Source organism: Geospiza fortis, unplaced genomic scaffold (assembly GCF_000277835.1).
Source record: "Geospiza fortis unplaced genomic scaffold, GeoFor_1.0 scaffold190, whole genome shotgun sequence".
NCBI lineage: Eukaryota > Metazoa > Chordata > Aves > Passeriformes > Thraupidae > Geospiza > Geospiza fortis.
The window spans coordinates 4,077,810-4,099,053 of record NW_005054328.1 but is presented as its reverse complement, the minus strand read 5'-3'; positions in this window follow the sequence as shown (position 1 = coordinate 4,099,053).

Sequence of the window (21,244 nt, the reverse complement as noted above, 5' to 3'; positions counted from 1 at the left end):
CAACTATCTATCAGGATTGCATGCAAATTGGCTTGCCTATGACTTTTGTGTGTTTAGTTCCATGCTCAGATTCAGAGATGGGTGTATGTAACTGTGTAGGATGGCTTTGATTTATGGCTATTGATTCTCCTGTGAAAAGTCAGAAGCTAGTTACCCAGGAAAAAGAGATTGTGTGTAAATGAATGTAAAAGGCTCAGTGTGATCTCTCATGGAGCAATTAATAAACTTTGGGAAGAAATATGACCATTAACATTATACATTTTTATATCATCCAGAAAACAGACTGCAGATCCATTTCATTACCACATCTACTCCACAAATTATTTTGATCTGTAAATAAATACCTGCTATTTAAAGGCATGAAAACTAATAGCAGTAAGGAAAATAGCTTTTGCCTTCAGTGGAGAGATGGCAAGTGGCATGTCCAGGAAGAGCCAAGGAATGAGCTCAAGAACTAGATCCTAAATTGTTAGCTGTTAATTTGCTTTCTGACAGCCCCAACCACCCCTCTCCTAGACAGCATCTAAACATGGTTAATATCACATTCCACCACGCACACTGATCCCAACCATTGATATCAGTGAAATTGCAACAAAGTTAGCTTCCTTTATCCTATTCAGTCTTCCACTTCCCCTCAAACCTCATCACCATCAAACATGTCCTCTTTCTGGAGCCAGGGCATGCAGAACACTGACCCCATCCCTCTCATTTCAGAGACTTTAAATGGAGAATAGAGAAAAAATATCATTGTCTCTTAAGAAGTCCCAGTCCCAGCAGAGCCATGAGTACAGTGCTGTAACACAACGTGCCTGTTAAGCCACACTACAAGACCTCACCAGCCACAGCAGTCTCTCCCTATCAGCCTTTGCCTCTGCCAACATTTCACCTTCTGGAAATGGTTTTGTGCTTCTTTAGTTCCAGATGACACTTGGCATAGCACAGATGGAACACTGGGCTAGGTCTTGGACTGCTGTGGTGATTACCTCTCCAGACACAGAGGGTACTGAAGTGGCTTTGCCACTGATGAGACTCTCAAGTCCTGACACCAGCTGCTCCTCTTTCCTTTGCATTATCCACAGACCACTTGCATGGGAAGTAAATCTTTGGGGAGTTTTTAACAGAGGATGTGGCATGATAAATTGGTGCTCTTCTCTGATGATTTGACATTTCCAGAGCCTGTCTCTGCTGGCTGCCTGCCTTTCCAGGTGTTTTGCACTTGAAGGAGAAATAAGACTCCAAAGAAACCCCTCAAAATCCAACAGTTATCATAATCCTCTTAATACTCCCGAATTTCAGTGTTATGTCCTCTCCCTGCCTGCCTGCCACTATAAAAAAATCCCCAAGTGTTTGTAATCCAGACATTATTTCCTGTTGGGCTAGGAGTTTCAAGATAGCCTGACATGAGGCTCAAGAGCAATAAAGATAGTTATGGAAGGTTATGGGATATTTCAGAGGAGCGGAAGGGCAGTGATGTTCACAGACGTTATTGATTTAATCTTATTTATGCATTGTAAAGAATCAAATAATAATAGAGCAGAAACAATTTGCTAGTAAAGAGAAAATGGTATTTACCTAACCATCTGTTTCTCTACTGCTCTAAGTGACTTGCGGTGAACCTGGCGGAATCTGTTCTTCTGTAAAGCAATGCAAGAATTTAGTCTTTTCCATCAGAGACACAAGAACTGGGGACATACTGTTTCTGTCCCTTCCGGCGTTAGTCTGCCAGCCTTTACCCCAAGGTAAAGTCTCATTTTTCTCATTTAATTCTTGGAGACATTGCAGTTGAAATGCTGCATTGCCCCTGTCTGAGTCACATGTGATTGCAGCTGCTCAGCATATATATGCATGAATTCACTCAATTTCAGTAGGGAATTTTTAGGCTGAGCCGTGCATATTATGTATTAAAAAACCAAATCAAACCAAAATGAAAAAAAAAGAAAGGAAAGAGATAAAGGAGGGAAAAGGAATGGAGAGAGAAGACCTAAAATGTCTCCTGAATGCCATTATAAGATGAAGGTCTATTTGAAGGTTCTATAGACAGCAATGAGGATGTTTATTTCCACTGCACCTTTTACAGTTTAATCTAAATAAACATTGCCCTAAAGCAAGAAAGGAAATGATTCTTCCTTTTGATGGTCTCTGAGGTAAATCTTTCATTACGTTGCCCAACTCTCTTTCTTCCTCTTGTTGTTGTGAGTTTGTGTATATATGTTTCCAAGGCAAATATTCCTACTTCTCAGGTTAAGGCTTTTGATTTGTCTATTGTGTGACAGTTTCCTGGTTTGGAAAGCATCCATCAGCGCTGGGACAAGGGCATTTAAAAGGAATTTTTTTCCACTGTAAAAAATGTGGACTCAAATGCTGCATTTTGCAGTTAATTCTATGAATGAGATAAAACTTTAACTTTTAGGAATATGAAGAGCAGAAAAGATGCCAATATATGTGTGTAAATATGTGTGCATATGTATATAAACAGGCACATTATATGTATGTATCTATACTAATGTAAAGGCCTATTTTTCCTTTCATAGGAACAAAGGAATTCTCGCATGGATTTTATTTTATATAACAGTGGCACTGTTACAGCAGCTTAAAATAAACATTGAGGCCTTGACTGAAGTGTTTAAGCATCTGAGAAGCATATTGAATTCACAGGGCTTCTTCACATACTTAGGGTCTGGCATATGTGTAAATACTTCACTGTAGCAGGGTCACAAGACCCCAATTCAGACCTTATAAAAATCAGTGGAAAACTTCCTTTTGATGTTAAAAGCAATTGGATGTGTTTGCAGTGTGTATTTTTTATACTGGGTGAGCCAGCCATATTGCAGGAACATTTGGTACACGTTAAAAGTCTTGGGTTTGTGAGCAGCAGCAACCTTACACCAGCAACGTTTACCCAGATTGATGAAAAGATGTGAATCAAAAGCCATTCCCAGACTGGCAGAAGGCAGGGAGTGCCTTCCAGAAGAGGCAGCATGGAATGAGCTGTGGCTGGGGAGCTGTTGGTGGTGTCAAAGGGTGCAGTGGGAGCCCACAAGGATGACTGAAGATGATAAGCTCATCCCTTGGACGTACCGGGCAGACAGCTGTGCTGTCACATTCCATGTACACCCGGGAGTGTGGGGTATGTCCTGCCACAGGGAGATGACCACAGCAGGGGAGGAAGAGCAACATCCATCCATCTCAGAGACTGGAACTTGGCACCCAGGCAGGTCCAAATTTCTGGAGGAGAAACCACATGCTGTGAGTTATGCAGTGTAACAGCAAATGTAAAACTATTGCTGCTTTGACACCAAGCCTGATGAAAATGCTTTGTCTACAATTGTGTTAAATTATCCCAAGCAGACCAATTTATCCCAATTTAGACCAATTTATGGTCTAAGTTTCCCTTGCATCACAGTTGAAGGGCATTGGCTGAGAAGATGCAATGGAGGAGAGTGCAGAGAGGCACCCCTGGGAGATACACTGCATGTGCCTTTTTGATGTGAGCTTGGGAAGCTGAGTGGGACCTAGAAAAGTGAGGTGTTACCATGCCAGCTCACACTCAATTGTTCCTGAAATGCTGCTTCTAGGCATGTCTTTAGCAAGAAAATTTGCAGAAAACTTGGAGAGGGCAATGCAGTTGTAATGCATATGGTTTGGTAAAAAATGACAAAAATCACAGGTAAATAACTCCATAGGGACACCTAATTACTTATGGCATTTGAAGGCAATGGATTGCAAAGAGTACCAGATAAGCAATCTAAGGAGATAAAAGGAGGTAATTAGGAATTGGATCTGCCTGAATATTTTCAGAATTTCAATATGGAGAAAGGAAGAGATGAAAAATCATCCTATTTTGACCTGTTCTGTTGGCAAGGACAAATGTAACAGAGAGGAATATTTAAGCTGGCTGATATAGAGAAAGTCTGTTCCAATCACAAGACATTCAATAGAAATAAATGGAAAACCCTTTACTCTATTGCATTCAAAGTAAGACTCAGCAAAATTGAAAAAGAGAATGTATGGGTAAGCAAAGAAGAAGAAACAAATCAAACTATTTTAGAGGTGCTTGATATATGTAGTTGATTAAGGAATCAGTTAAGTTTCTGTGCATTCATTTATGTAAATTCTAGATATCTTTTCCATTATATATGCTGGTTAGTACAGTCAGGCTTTTTTTGTTTGTCTCCCCAGGTTGAAATTCAGCCTTAGTCAATGCTTGACTCTCAGGTGTGTACAGCACTCCTTTGGGCTGAGTATTTCCATCTTATCCTATATGACCTCTGTTCCTGTTAAGAAAACATCGCCTATCTCTTTGATAAATAAAGCACCATTTTCTACTGTCTTTTCATACCCAAAAGTGTTCTTTGTCTTTCATTCTGCCTCTTCTGTAATCTCTCCCTTCTTGTACTTCAGTTTTTTCACAGTGCTTTATGACAGCCTAACTCTGACTGACATAAAAACAAGAATTAGTTTCCTCAACAATCTTCCTAAACATTTTGCTTCAAAAGATGCACTAACATATAATTTGATTCCTTTTTTTGCTCAAGGCTCAAAATTTTTTGCCTGCATAAGGGTGGAACAAGGAAGGTCAAAAGACAAATGGATATTGCTCACTGGGCAAATTTTTAAACCAGAAAACCTAACCCAAAGGTTGCCCTTGCCAAAATCACAGGAAGACTTGGCAGCAATGACATGTGCTCCCTGCTTGTATGACATCCTCTTCCAGCCTCTTTCATCTGTCATTGATATGGACCCACAACATCCACAGTTACCATCCATCTTCTGTGCCTGTCTAGTGCTGCTTCTTGTTCCTGTCTACAGCTCAGGAGTCACTTTCATTCTATTTCCTAATTATTTCAAGTGTCAGTTAGCTTAGCTGGGACAGTATGAGGTATCTGGTAGACTGACAGCCTCAGGTGGTGATGTTGTGCAATGTTTGCTTAATTGCTTTCATATAATTATGCTGTTTATTCTGTTGCTCAACTAGAAAGGATATACTGTTTGAAGATTAGATATTTGGTTGATAAGTGGAAAGATAAATGTAATAATATTGCCAACGAGAGAGGGTAATCTAAAACTGCATTGGCTAAAGGACAGCTATGTTACATAATTTTGCTGACTGGGAGCAGGAGTCAACTCTTTTATTACCCAGATGTGTTGAGGTGAGGAGGGCTGGTTTTCCCATCCTCTTTCTCCTGGGTGCGTATGTTAGAGGTTCATATCTGTTTGTATCATGTCTGTCCTGGTTCCAGCCAGGATAAGGTCAGTTTTTGCAGTAGCCAGGGGGTGACATGGCCAGGACCTGGAGGTTATTCTATACCAGCTCATGTCATTTTCTAGGGATGGGGTCCCTTCTGGTTGAGTAAGTGTGGCATGAAGAGAGAGAGGTCAGGTAGTGCCAGCTCCCTCTGTCACTGATATTACTGTTACTGTTTGTTTTATTCCATTGCTCTTTCCAGTAAATTGTTCTTATCTCAATCTGTGATCTTTACCCTTTGTGCCACCAATTCTGTTCCCCATCCTGCCGCAGGGGGACTGAAAGGGGGGAGTGAGTGAGTGAGGGATGCATGGTTTGGAGTGCTTCAGTGGGAACACTAAAATGAAGAATACTATTCCTAAATCACAGCAGTCTTATTTAAATATCTTTTTTTATTCTTATGCCAGCACACAAAACACTGCCAGAGACAAATAAATGATCCCCCTTAAAACTCTGTGAATCTTGGGACAGAATTTACCTACTGCAAGCAAAAGAAACAAGTGAGTGGACATGGGATTTGCTCAAGATGAGGCTCAGAGGCCATTGTGAATTTGGGGCTGGAAACCTTGAGTCTTTAATTCCAGTCATCTGCCTGTATTTGGCAAGGGAAGATTTCTTGCAGGATGTTGGAAGATTTCTTGTTGGAGTTTGGATGCATGCTTAACAATTCCCAAGTCCTAAACATATTTTCAGGTATTAGTATTTAAATAATTAGCATTTAAGTTTTGTGAACACAAGCTGCTTTGGCAAGGAAAATGCTATACAGCTTCATGGTATCCAAGTGAGATTTATTCTTCTAGCATGAGGTACCAGTAAATTGGCTGTTGGCCTGTCTATCTTTTTGATAATGACGCCATGGTTGGTAAGTCTGACTACCTTGATAAGAGCGACAAACCAGAGCTCAGAGTTTCTCCTGATGTTTCTGAAATCCCCAAGTGGATTAATTTATGCTTAGGATGTTCAGTTCTTTCAAGGGTGTGCCATTAAACATGCTGTTGCTAATGTAATGTCAGAGGCCTTAGAGCTAAGCTGTAACTTTTCATGAAGCTTAGAACTCCTGCAGCTTTGCTCTGTAAGGCAGGTGGAAGGTCAGTGCTCAGAACAGAGAGCCCTAACCTGCTGCTCCTGTCTTCTCACACGCAGGCAAAATTTCATTGGGGAAATTAAGAAAAGAATAAATATTACATTTTGACCTTTTCCATTAGAAATGACGGAAGTCAGAGGAGGAAGTTCTTTACGTTGCTTTATACAGAGCCATCATCCTCTTGGCTAATGCCCTCCCAGGCTGCCCTCAGGACAGCAGTGTAGCTATATGCTGGCTGCTGAACTAGTGAAGGCAAACAAACTTACCCTTGCCCGAGAGGAGGGACAGCAGAGACCCACAGGAACCCCACAGTACTCTGCCATGCTCCCCATGCACCTGGGTTAACAGGGCCCTCTTGGTTTCCTTGCTGTGCAGTTGGCTTCTTCTAGGATGGGCTTTGATCTTCTTCTAGGATGATCTTCTAGGATCAGCTTTGTAGGCACTGAACAAGAAAAAGCAGTACCCAGGTATCAGCAAGACTCTTACAGCTCCTGGGTGGGGAGGAAGAGGGAGACTAGCAAACAGGGAGGGAGGAAAGTCCATTTCCAGATAAGCATGTTGAAAGGTTGAAAACAGGGAGAAGTGTGCTTTTCTGCTCAAAGTTTACTTATTGATAGGGACTTGGTTCTTGGCTGCTTCTGCTGCTTGGTGCATATGTTTAGAATTTGTAGAGCTTTATGTTCTGCTGTAGAAAATTATAATGTCAAATGAGGAAAAGGGTAAAATATCAGGACACTCACAGGAGATGACATCTGTTAACAGATTTGAAATGGGCTTTTATTCCATTTTGTCATCAGGAGTCCTCATGATTGGTTCAGTGTTGTCATCATGTGGGCGCGCGCACGCACACACACACACACACACACAGAGACAGCATTTGATTATAGATTTAGCCATCTGTCTTTATACATTAATTTCCTGCACATTGGTAGGATCATGAAACTGATGTGACTTCTTATAAACAACTAAAATGAAATCTCACTTCACAAGAAAAAGCTTCATGTTGAAGACCCTCCTGATCTGCACTATTGTAATTCCTTATCTTGTGCTTGTGAGATATTTTTCTTTTCAAAATATTCTTCAATTCTGTCAAAAAAATTTGCCTTCCTTCTCTCACAATTAACCACACACACTTACAAAACAGCAGTGAATACAAATTTCCACTTTTTTTATTCCTCTCTCTTGCTTTTTCTTCTTGATGCTGTAGTGCCTTGTACAGTTGGTTTATTATTTTCCTTGGATGTTCAATTCCTTGTTTGTACTGGTTTTTATCATAGCAGCAAGAAGAAAGTATCTTTTATAATAGGGAGATGAGAATATGATTACTAAGCCACAAAAACTACATGATGCACAGAGAGGTGTTGTACATGAAATTGTTTGACCCTAAACTGGATTTTAGTAACACTTTGATTTCTATAAATTGTGATTTCGGTTCTTGTTATTAGAGAAAAAGAATATGCAAAATCATGTCAATGGAAGGTTATATAATTTGTTTCCCAGACACATATTTTCCTTGATGAAAGGTACTGTATTTTAAGATGAAATCCATAATTCTTGTGCCTTCGTGGATCACAATTTTGGTCATAAATTCAGTAAATATTAAGATGGCTATCAAAAGGCACATGCATTAAAAAAATCTCCTTTGGACATAACAGGTTTGACTGATTACACTTTAACAAACATTGCTATGAGAGTATCATTTAGCTTTAACCAGTATTTTTAGAATTATGTACTATTTGTCAGGAAATTCATACAAGTTTCTTTTATAGAGGTTTCCTAAGGTTAATAACATGATCAGAATTCTTGTTTTCCTCTCTTCCTCTGTAAGGCTTCAAAGAACTGGAAGTATCCTTAAGCTGATAAACAGCATAAGATATTAATGCAGAACCAAGACTAAAGATTTAAAGTCTCATCCCAGAATGGCATTAGCAAACCATACAAGACTGGTGTTCATACTTCTCTACTTGTTTTTTTATTACAAAATTTTGGTAACAGATGAGTTTTAATTATGCTGTGTTATAGTTTTGGATCAAACTTTCAGCTACACTTTCAGACATCATTAATTAAGGTTTCTCTATGAAACAAATGAAGCTGTATGTCCCGGGGTCCAGATTAAGTCACCCAAACACATCTGGTGCCATATGAGATACCCTCAAGGAGGCTGCCTGGCCTCTGACTGCCCTTGCAGATAGGTGTCTGCTTTCCTTCCATGGGTCCTGTGTTATATCCACCAGCTCAGATGGTATCTCAGGACACTCCACACCTATGGCCAGTCAGCATACCAGTCCTGCCTCAAACAAGCTGACTTCATTACTTTTTTGAGATTGGAGAGAAGGAATTAATAAATTAAAATACATGTTGTCTGGAAAATCTTTGAGGGCTGCTCTTCCAGTGATTTTTTATTTAAAGATACCTGTCCCTCCAATTTATATCCATTTTGACCTGACAGCCATTTCTCTCACTTTTCTTACTCTTTTAAAATGCATTTTGTGGGTAAGTGCTGCCAAAAAGCCTGACCTGCTATCACCAGGTACTGCCATCAAGTCTGATGTATTAACTGTCTTGGTAAACCTGCAAGGTTAATAGGCAAATGCTCATAGCTGTGTGTATCATATCCTCATTAATCTGTAATGTTGGAACGCAGCAAAAGCTTGGGACTATTTTTCAGCAGAGTGCATAGTAAGGATTTTCTTGCCTTCAGTGGAGCAAGAATTAATAGGCTTTAAAAATACTATTCATCTTCTCTTCTGCTAACATATTTCTGTGTCCCCTCCTCCTATTCTCCATGAAAGTTTTACTGTTGAAATTGCCAGTATAACAGAATAGTTTTCTTTGCCTTTTCTGAAGATGAGTAGAACCAGATAATGAAAAGTGTTAAAAATTAAAAGATGCAATAACCTCATCTGATTGATGGGAATTCCTTTTTTCCCCAGGAAATGTGGATGATGGGAATTACTATGAAAAATTATTTCATACCCTTTCGTATACTTTTGTAATACTAACATTGATTGCTACAACACCGGATATTTTTCCCTTTCCAAAAATATATTTACTATTTCAGTTTACCTAGATATTTGGCATCACTGACATCCTCGAGAAATAAATTCCAAGATCAAGTTGCATAACAAGATTTATATCTGACACTTCCTGACACAGGTAAATGTCTTGTTGCTCTTATTCTTCTGACAAGAAATGGAAACATAACTTCTCTGAAGGTTTTCAAAGGCATATGGTGCCACACTTTGTAGGTCTTCCAGGTTTAAAATTTTTGCTATTTCAGTGGCTATTTTCTTTCATCTTTCTCCAGGTCTTCTCTAACTGCAGAATCTGTACTCATACTGCAGGACCCATTAATGCTAAGTATTTCACTGTTGTATATTTCACTGTTATTTTTTTTTCTCCACTATGATTTCACTCTGGATTTCACTCCACTAGGGTTTTTCATTCACTAGTTGCCTGGTTTATAGATTACTGTGTAACCTGGGCTTTGTATTTGAACTCATCAGGATCTTGGCAGAAGTGTAAAACCAGCATATTGAATAATTGTTGGAAAGTTGTCACCAGCAGTTCCCAAATGTTTTCTCCAGCTGATTTAGTAAGATCCCCGAATGTGTCCTGATATCTACTTATCTGGGTTTTTTTTCAGTATTATAACTCTGAAATGTGTATTAATAGTTAATTTAGCATTAGCCAAAGAAATTTGACTATGAAAATGTTAATAGATGGTGCGTGGGTCAAATTCTGGATTTTACTTATGATATTTGAAATTTAGTGGTCCTAATTTGTTTTAAGCACTTAAAATCATGCAGCCTTGCAGAGTTCTGGCCATCTTTGCTAATAAAATGAACATGCGTATCTTCGCCAACTTAATTACGAACACTTTGCTCTCAACCATAAATCAGTATTAACAAATCCCTGAATTAATCTGCAGTTTGAAGGAGTCAGCACCCCGTGGTTGCTGGAGGATGCTTGCTCCTGCTGGGAAGCAGCCTAAGGTTATGGTGATGGGAGGGGTGAAGGTGGAAGGGTGGTGTCTGCATGTGACCGCTGGCAGAGACACATCTCTGAGTTACCCTGCTTAGCAGAACCAGCAGGCACCCATCAACAACAAAGAGCTATTCCAGGATCACACAAGTCTAAGAGCAACTCTGGCTTCCAGTATGGGTCCAACTGGCTATATTTAAACACTTGTCTGAGTCACATGAACTGCACTGGGGTGGTTCCTTTATTTTCTCTGTATCCTGCTGATGTTCTTTTCAGGTTTGCAAATATAGTTCAAAAAATATTAAATAAGACAACTGGAGGAGAACTTCTGAATTTTCAAGGTCCATTTTCTGCTATCACAATAAACATATATTCACCTTGCTGATTAATGGCTCAAGATTGAAACCAAATTAGTTTTCTACTATTATTATTTCTATGGAGTATCAGCCTTTAGGTAAAAAACTTTTATCTGATTCCTTACCATGCTTCTTTCACAGCTAGTTTTGATGAGCTGAGATTACTTCTGTGACTGGCCTGTTTACCTTCTGGCACTGTCAGACAGCAGTCCTTATCTTGCTAGTCAACCTGCTGAAAACAGGTACAATAATTTTTATGGCCTTCTCCTTTTGGATTGACTTTTCACTTTTCAGACATCTCAGTAGCCTTCTCTGCATCTACCCCAGCTGGTATTCTTCTTTTCATAATCAAGGTATTTAATATGAGAGCCTAATGAATATTATTAGTAATTCAGTAAAAGAAATGACTATTTTCTTGCATTCTGGGGTTGTATTTGGTAAGGTTTTTTTTTGTTGTTGTTGTGGTTTTCTTGTTTGTTTGTTTTGTTTTGTTTGTTTGTTTTGTTGGTGTGTTCTTTTAATGTTGTTTTTCACAATTGTCTAAAATCAACAACACGAATCTAGCCTGAGATCAAGCAATGTATTCTTTCTCACCACTCATTTCAGGGTATAATTTGTTCTTTATTTCTTCCTGCTTAAATTATTTTCCCTTTCAAAACAAGAAATCCAATTTCTTCCGTAGGGAATCTGTTCAGGTCCTTTCCTGACAATGCATCCCCAGTTCGTGTAATTTATCTTAGAACTGTTTAGCTTGGAAAATACATTTAAGATTCAACACTTAGCCCAGCACTGCCAAAACCCAAATGCCATATCTGCACATCTTTTAAATACATCCTGGGATGGTCTCCATCACTTTTGTGGGCAGATTGTTTCAATGCTTGACTACTCTTTTGATGAAGAAATTTTTCCTAATATCTTTATATCTGCTATCAGTAAAAGGGCCTATGCAGAAGGGCCTATGCAGCCTGTGAAACCATAAATATTCAAGGAGTTATCCAGAGATCCTCTAAAGAACATATTCTGCTCCTCCATCTAACCATCCATTCATCTAACAGTCAAGGATAAACTATTTATAGTGAATATTTGTTAGTCTTAGTAATTTCCCCATTCTTTGCAAATTATCCAGAAAAGGATCACGATTCTTAAGACATAACATGCATTTTTATACTTAGAATGAAGGTTAGGATGTGGCTGAGTGCATGGCTTCTTTCTAACTATTCTCTACTAGTACAGATATCTAAAGAAAGAGTGAATTAAGCAAATGAAAATTTGGTTGCTTGCTGTGGTGACAATTCTTTGGAAGGTGAAAGCATAAAGAATGGTGGAAAAGGATTATTTGCAGAAAAAAAATGTGAACCTAGAAGATACAGGAATGGACTCACCTCAAGAGCCAGAAGGGAGTGGCTGAAGTTGTTTTTTCCATAGGATAAGAGAGAAGTGGTTGAGGAAAAAAACACTTTGGAAATCCGAGGGAGCAGGTCCTAGATCTTGTGACAGAGAGTTTAAGAGACAATATTGGAAGTAAGGCCAAAAACCCTGACTTTGACACTGAACTGTCACTATATTTTACTTGATTTGGTCTAAAAAAAGATGTGTTATGCTATGTTGTATGCCTAGAGAGTAACTGGCTGATGGATGTTCTAGGATGTCCAACAGCTTTGTAGGCAAACAATTCCTCTTCACAGCAGGAGCCAGCTGCATTTATTTTTGTTTCCTTTGCTGCAATCAAAGCTGTCATTGCAAACCATTGGAATCCTGCATGTGTTCCTACCTGTTATGGGGACCCCTGCAAAGCCTCATTTTCACTTGTCCAAGGGCTCAGCAATGTCTTGATGCCTTTTCTCTTGAAATAAACTGCTTTGTCTCCTCACCCTGTGTGTGTCAGGATGTGGGAGTGTACATTCTGACAACACCCACACCGATGCATGTTTGGATAGTAACGCGAGACTCTTATTTAAATGTTGCGAACCCTTCAGGAGCGTGGCTTGTGCTTTGTTTGCTGAGCCATATTTAAAAGCACTTCCCAAGACCTTGAGGAACAAGTAAAATTGGCAAGCCTTCCAGCAGTTCTCCTTGCCTGTGGCACGCCTTTGTTGCCACAGCTTTGCAGGGTGCCCAGGGAGCCCAGTGGCAGCGAGGTAGAGGGACGGACGAATGGCAGGGCAGATTTTGATTTTCCACGCTCAGCACTGTAGTCACAGGGCATTACAAATGGAAAATAGAATGCTGCTTTCCTGTTTCTAAATGTAATTTTTTATATGTTTAAAGTAACTTTATACCTGGCTACAGCTTTGCAACAGGCAGGTGATACGTCAGAGTACCAGAAGCTATTGTCCTATAGTGAACTCTCTCTATCGCTTACTTGAGCCTAACAGTACACGCTGCATGACATCAGCAACCCAATGACTCATGCACCAAGATACCATAGGTGTGTTCCTATATCCTGGAGATCAGAAAAATCCCACGCAGAAGACTTGGCTTGTTTTTCCTATCTTGTTATGGAAACTGCGTGCATAGGCTCTAAGAGCATTAAACAACTGTAAATGAAGTATTTCTGTTTCTTATCAGAAGATAAACTGCCTGTTTAAAAAAGGTGTTGCCAAGCCCAGGAGAGCCTCTTAAAAGGCTACAGGCTGCTGATTGTAGCTGTGTAGGGGGCAATGTGTATGTAAAATATTTAATATTTCCACAGTGAACACTTGTAATCCTGATCAGGGGGAGAGTCCGACTAGTCTGAAGCATTAGACACACCTGAAGATTGAACAAGATCAGTAGTCCTATATATAGCAAAAAATGTATGAAAAGGGATGCAAATTGCCTAGTTGCAGGGTGACACTACAGCTCCTCCTCCTTCTACTAAATGAAAATATAGATAAGGAGTACTTGCAGGCAGTTTAGAGTTTCTGTCTAAAAAACATCAGCAGGTAGTTTCAGTGAAGGCATCTAACAAAGCACTTTTTTCCTCAATTTTCTTTTACTTTAACAACTTCTTGCACATCCCATTCCAATTAATTTCTAGGATAATGATTTTCACCTGCTTGCCGTTTTGATCTCACTGATAACTTTTCCATGTAATACTTGGTTCAGTTCCTCTTCATGACATACAGATAGGGAGGAGGCATTAGGGTGCCTGAAACAGGCTGGAATGGTTCCACAAAACTTCAGAAGTAAAAACAGGAAGAAAACTTGAAGGTTGAGTGTTGTGGATCATTGGTCACCCCTCAAAATACTTGGTGGTTTAATGAAGGAAAGACTTACTTTATTATAAAAAAAAAAACAGGCTAAGAACCTTATAAAAACTCAAGAAGTTTCTGGAATTTTCTATTTCTCATCAAAAAAAGGGAAACATACATAGCCTTTCATATGGCATTTCAGTATTCCTGCTTCTATTCCCAGCTGAAACAGAGAAAGCTAGAGTCACAAACAAATTCAGAATAATGGCAGCATTGCAGTAAGGGCATGCTGGATCTCACATACATGATCTACACTTCAGGAAAAGTTTCAGAAAGGGGGAAGTAACTGAATTCTGCTGTTACCTGGGTCTGCTACATCTCATGCTGTATGGTGCTTTTGAGCTGTGAATGACTGGAGCCTGTGGAAGCAGGAGGTGCTCTGTTTGTATTTGTATTTCCATGGCAATGCAACAAAGAAGTTGTTTGGTCTCCTTTCCTTAAGAGACCTGCCAAATCACTCCTCTTTACAGAGTAAGCTGGAAGAACGAATATAGTTGGCATTCTTGTGGAAAATGTAAACTTGTTTCAGCTTCATGCAAGTTGTAGATATCATTCAAGTGTTTCATGAGTATTTTTAATTACCAAGGATTTAGCGTAATTCTGTATTGATGATTTAAATGCTTGGTTGTCTGAACTAATTCTTGCTTCCTTATGCACTTTCTCATTTTTGTGAGGTAGGATAGATCGGGTTGGAAGGGACCTTAAAAATCTAATTCCAACACCTTGTCATGAGCAGGGACACTTTTCATTAGACCAGATTGCTCAGACTTCAATCCAACCTTGCTTTGAACACTTACAGGGATGTACTTGAGTGTAATTCTGAAGATTCATTAACTTGATATTTTTAATACTGAGATTTCTGGATGTGAAAGCCTTTTATAAGCCCTGCTATAACCTTGCAAGATAGGACTTAGACCGGGAAACTGAAGTATCAGAGAGGTGAAGAAGATGTTTGTAAGTCTCTAATATTTTGAAACCTGATGATGATAACTGTGTTGGGAGAGGTTTTACTGGGTCCCATAGACCTCTATACTTCCTGGCCCCTAAAAGCAGATCTGGGGAATGAAGAGGGGTAGTGGTATCCATAGATTTGACCCCATCTCTCAGCAGTTCAGTAACAGAATTCTGAAGAGACAAAGAATGCCAGGAAAAAAAATCTACCAGCTTCCTCTCATCCTTCAGTTGCAGAATACGTTACATAAGTATGGAGATCATATAAGGCAGCACAGCAGACTTGCACAAAGGGAGGTCACACCAGGGCGTTTGTGCTTTATCCAGGCATTTAACAAGCACAGCCAAGTGAGCAAGGCTGCTTCCTCAGCTGGCTCAGGGCAGCTACACTCTTGCTGTGACCGATCCTGTTTTCCTTCCTGGGCTGCTGCTGAGGTTTTCTAGAATCCTGAGTCAGGTGTGTGTCTGCTCTGGCACTTCAGCTCTCATACAGTAATTGCTATGTGCATCTGCTAAGGGCAGAATTGCAGCATGACGAACAGCTGTGATTAATCTGGGATGTTAATATAGGAGCACACTGGCTTTAGAGCTGGCTTATTTAACAGAGAATCTCCTGGTGTACTTCTGGTTTGATATTGAAAGTGATTTGGGTTTGACTGAAAGCCTAGCAAAACCAGCTGAAATCTTCCTCTGGGTTTCAGTGTATGTGAAGGTCTATATGAGAATGAAAGAAAAGAATTTAAAATACTGTATGGTATTTATCTGAGAGAGCTTAAGTGCCTGAAACCCAGAAGCTGAGGGTGTGAGTCAGTTAAGGGATAATAAGCAACTCCTCCTTGTGCCTTGAATGATGGTGTTATACTTTATGATTGCAGGAACAACATGAGAAATGAGAAAAGCAAAATTTTATCTGATGCGTGAAAAGTCATGAGGGCAAGTATCACATACAATAAGTATAGCAATAAAATGGATTCACTGACAGAAACTCTCAATTTCTAGCGTTAAAAGGATCACATTTTTGTACAAAACAAATATAAAGTAACTTTTGTTTTAGAAATATCCATGACTGATCTAATCCCAGGCAAAGTGTTGTATCCTTTATTTTCCTACACTCCAAGTTTTAAATAGAAAAGTATGAAAATTTATTCCTCTATGTCTGACACTTAATAATTTAAAAAAATGCTGTAGTTGCCATGAAAGAGGATCCCGTGGAACATTCATTTATAAAACCAGACTGATTAGCTAGCAACTAAGTGCTTACAGGAAAACATTGTTTTTTCAGCATTTTACTGCATGTTTTGGGTGCTCACTGAGAACACACATAATTATCAGTATTTTTCCCTATGATAAGGCTTTTTAATAGAATTTTTCTAAAATCATAACTCAAAATTCCAGATGAGAGCTGTGAGAACATAGTTACAGAGAAAAAGTTAGTCAGGGTCACAGCCATTACATTTAGAGGATTACATCTAATTTTTAATAGTGTTGTTTTTACACCACCATTGTCTCGCCTTTTTGTTCACTTCAATCACAGGTCTACACTTTAATTCTTAATAATTAAGGTGAGAGGGAATCCTAAGTAATTTGAATGTGATTTTTGTTAGACAGTCCTTCAGACTTTCTGCCTTGTGCCATTATGTATAACCATAATATTACTCCTATGGAGTAGCATTTCTATGTGGAAATGGATCATGGAAGAAGCCCCATAGCCTCAGCAGGTGATCAGGGCCTGTGTAGTAAAATTGCAGTCCCATCCCTGAGTGGATTTCAGCTAAAGGTTACAAACACTTGCCCAAGCTGTAGCATTCCTACAGCACATAGCCCTGATGACATCATTGGGTCACTTGCTGGCACGATCTTTACATGCGAAGTTATGTAAATGTCTGGAACTTTCAGACTCAGAATAGGGCTTGTTTTGAGTGTCTAAATCACTACCAGTACCAAGTGGAGCATGCAGAGTTGGACTGAGTTTGTCCAAAATTGACGTTGATTATCCATTTGCTTTTCTTCTCTGGAGACCCAAAGACATGAATCAGTTTTTTTCTGTTGGGATCTCATCCTTGAATTTTCAAAACTTTGGTACTCGCTCATACCCAGCTTCAGCCTGGCCAGTTGTGAGGTTCACTTAGTGAATTACCAGCTTTTTACCAGCTTGGATTAGAATCAGAACAAATTGCATCAGCCTTCCAAGGATCCTAGAGAGAAGTCAAGCTGGGCTGTATTGCACCAATATTGGTGACAAAATAAGTAGCCAGGAAGGTAAAAGCACAAAATGCCTATAAAGGCAAAGTAAAAAATATATCTTGCAAAGAGAAGTTTCTTCTTACTGCAGAAGTGACATAGTTCTGCCTAAAGGATTTTTCTCAAAACAGACTTTTTCTATTTCATTTAATAACAGGTATTACATACATACACAATATTTATTGTGGATATGTTCATGCATAGTATATATTTCAAAGCCTAAATTAACAATATCTTATGTCTTGCTCTAGAGGTGATTCAGAAACAGCCAATTTATTTAATCAAATATTGCTAAATTATTTCGTTCATTTCGGTGAAAATATTTCATGCTTATTTTGGGGAAATATTGTCATATAATTTCCTGGATGTATTTAGTTCATACATAGCAGATATTTTTAAAAATAAATTTTGAAGTTGTTTGTTTTGCTTGTAAGCAGTTCCCACTAAATCAGATCCAAACCAAATCTACTCTTTCCCAAGAAATGGTTCTCTGGATAACAATATATTTTAAATCTGGAGATTAAGATTTGATGGCATGAGTGGAAATATTGCTGTTAATGCAATTTGGCATTTTAGACTATTTTTTAAGCTGTGAAAAATTGAAATATTGGAATCAACTAGGATATAATATAAAAAATAGCATCACATGGACTGCATCACATGGACTTACAGAAAATTTATGGATGAATAATTTATGGATGAATTTAATTAAATATAATAGGAGAAAAATCTGTATTTTAAAAATGGTCTTTCAATGGAGATTTCAGTGAGATTTTAATGCAGTCAAGTTAAGAAAGTTAACTAGAAAAAAAGATTATTTTTTCCTCTCTCTTAATAAACCTTGCTTCTACTGATGCCCATGCATGACATCCTATTTTTAGCTGCCAGGGAAGCAGTGAAGCATATGCAGCAGAGTGGAATGCCCTGTTCCCATGCCTCACTCTCCATATATAGCTACTGCACTGCACTATTCTTCCCTGGCACACACTTTGACGGCTTTACTTGAATTTTCTTGTCAGAATTGCCTCATCTGAGAGCTGTCCTCATAATAAACACTCAAGTAGCTGCTTCTTCATGGCATCCACCTTCCCATGAGGACCCACAAAGGCTGAACATTGACTGGCCTCAGTACCAGTGAAAAGATGTGCAAAAATCATGCGCAGCAAATCTTCAGCCATCTTTCCTCTTCCCCCCCTGCACCCTGCTTCATCTTGGTGTTGGTACTAAGTACGTCTAAATTTCTTTCCTTGTTATTTTTGGAACCAAGTTTCAGACTTGAGAGATTGCCATGCACAGGAGATGTGTTTTGGCTCTTCTGCCAGTTGTGTTCTGTGGATGATTAGATCAAATCCAGGGGCTGCCAGATGACGAATCAATTTATTACAGAATAACAAGGCTCACTGGAGGATTAACAATGTCTTTATAGTCTCCCCTCAATGAATTGTCTGGAATTTTCTTAGCTTACAGGACAGATCAGTTTAAAATTTTCCAGTGTTGCTTGAATATGATTTTTAAGAGAGTTTGAAAACCAACACACAACTAAAACAGCCTCCCCCAGTTTCTAGCATTTAGGTATTTTAATTTTACTTCAGAGTTAAATGCCATAATTTAAAGAACATTTTGCCCTGCATTATGTGGTATTTTATGCTTCTCTGTATTGGTGGAACTGGGAGTGCTGGTGTAGAAAGACTTTGAAGCCTAATCAGCGGTGGAAGTATGATTCTGATGGTTAGAGCTGTGCTACTCAGAGCACTGTGGCAGTACAGTCTGAGACCTGTAAAAGTCTGTATTTTTCTCTCCTGAGCAAGGCCAAAACTTATGTAACACTACGTATGCAAAAGAAGGACTGTGATGCAGAAGTCACATGTTGAAACCAATGGCTCGGTTGGCTGCTCCCAGTGAGTGATATTGCAGCTACACCCTCACCTTAATGCAGCCCAGAACTGGATGATGCAGTTTGCAAGTTTTTTTCCCTGTGCTGACTTCAGACTGGCTTCATCATACCTAACTCCAGAAGTTAAAAATTAACTGTCTAAATCCAACCCAGCCATGCAGGTCTCCCTGCATAGATAACGAAGAGAAACAAGATGTTACTGGTTTCGATTCCTGATTCGGTCACAGGCACAAGTTTCACTGCCCTGAATGGTCTCATTTTCAGAAGCACCTGGTTTTCCAGGATTTTTTGTGCTGCAGTGGGGCAGATGAGTGCAGCTGCTTAGACATGATTAACCTTGCTTATCATGCCATTCCAAGCATTCTCCTGTGCACGAACCAATCTTTCCCCTGCACCGGGGCTGGAGCTGCTGTTTCTATAGACAATTTGTGCTCCCTGCATGCATTGTCTGCAAAAAGGGAGGTTAGGCAAGTCAAGGAAGCATGGAAAGAGCCTTGAATGTTAGGAGCGTATCAAAGGCAAAAGCTGATGTTCGCTCACAATTCCAGAAAATAGTTGCATGGTTTTAGCTGCACTTGTTTTTGTATTTGGATCAATTCCAGTCATCATCTTGGCCAGGAACTGTGTCTGATTTAGATGTATTTGTTGTGCCTCTGGAGTGTAAAATAAATATTTTAAATAATAGTTATCTCCACGTTACAGCTCTATGACCAGAATCATACCCACAAAATACTACTTTCTGAAAACACAGCTGAGTAGCAATTAGATTTAAACACTTTCAACAGCTGCACTAATGACCTATATTAAATAAAGCCCATATTTCACACAGCAGATCTCAATCTCTAGCTATGCCAAATTCAAGTCACTTTGCATTCACAGTTCTTCTCTGCTTTTTTTTTTTTAATCTCAGAAGGCTGAGAAATAAAGAAAATAAGAAAGTAAATGTATTTTGAAGTTTTCTTGTTAATAGCTGTTGTTATCATCTGCAGGGCACTGGCGGTTAGCAGTTTCTGATCACTTAGTGTATTTATATAATATCAATATTAACATGAGATTAGGTAGAAAACAATTGTTGCTGAGTGACTGTTAGTGCAAATTGAATTGTTTGTATTAGAACAGTATGAATAGTGTATTTGATGTGTTGTTAAATTGGACTGCTGAGATAGGGGAGACATTAGCAGGGATTTGCATGTGAAACTATGCCAGTCTCCATTTGCAAAGGTCTTTAACTGAGGCTGAGCACAAACCCGACTGTGCTTTCCCTGTGAATGCTAGAAAAGCTCCAGACATTACTGCATGATGGTGATATTACTAATTTAGATCCTAAAAAAATATTTAAGCATGCTCATCAAACCAAATCAAAGCATACAATGTAGCAGACAGACCTCATACTCTGGACTTCAGTCATGAAGATGAGTTTCACATCAGAAGCCATGCTCTGCCAGTAGAATCTACAGAGATGCTGATTGCCATTTACAGTTTGCTTATCCTTTTCCAACCTAAAGCCACACTGCTGTGGCAGGACTTTGTCATGTTTTTCATTTAATTGGTGTTAGTGAATGTGAAATTGAATCAGTGGTTTGTTCCTTTAACTCAATTACTAGATCCAAATAGTCTTTTTACCACAAAAGAAAATGCTAATACCAATAGGCTACACAGCAGGGGTCCAAGGCATTCTAGGAAGAGCAGGTAATTATCACTTTCTGGGTATTATCTGAAACAATGCCCTGTGTATTGAATGATGGCTGGATTCTGTTTGGTTGGTTGGTTTTGGCTTCAGTTTCAATAAGCAAGAGCCCAGTTCTCATTTCATGCTACTATTCACTTTCAGGAGAGTTGCTTTGCCGAGTAATGAAGCTGTGATTTATAGTTAATGAGAGTCAGACTCACCATAGCATATGCCTCGTATTGTCCTACTTTAAAACACCTGATTACAAAAGACACTTTCCCTTTCAGCTGGTGTCATGGGTAGGTGACTACTGGATTCCTCAGCTTGTGGTTCTGCTGATATTCAGTGTAGTTCTATCATTTTTGCATGTCTCCCAGAGGAAAAAGGAAAGAAAACAAAAAAGGAATATTTTAATTTTCAAGTATTCTACTGGATTTGATTATACAAATGTTGATTTGAACTACAAAGCACAGCAACATCTTGTTCTGTAGTTTTTTAAATGATTGTGATTTTTTTCAGTACTTTGAGGGTCAAATGATAAAACCCAACATTTTAATGCTGATTTTGAATGTTTGGCTGGAAATCAA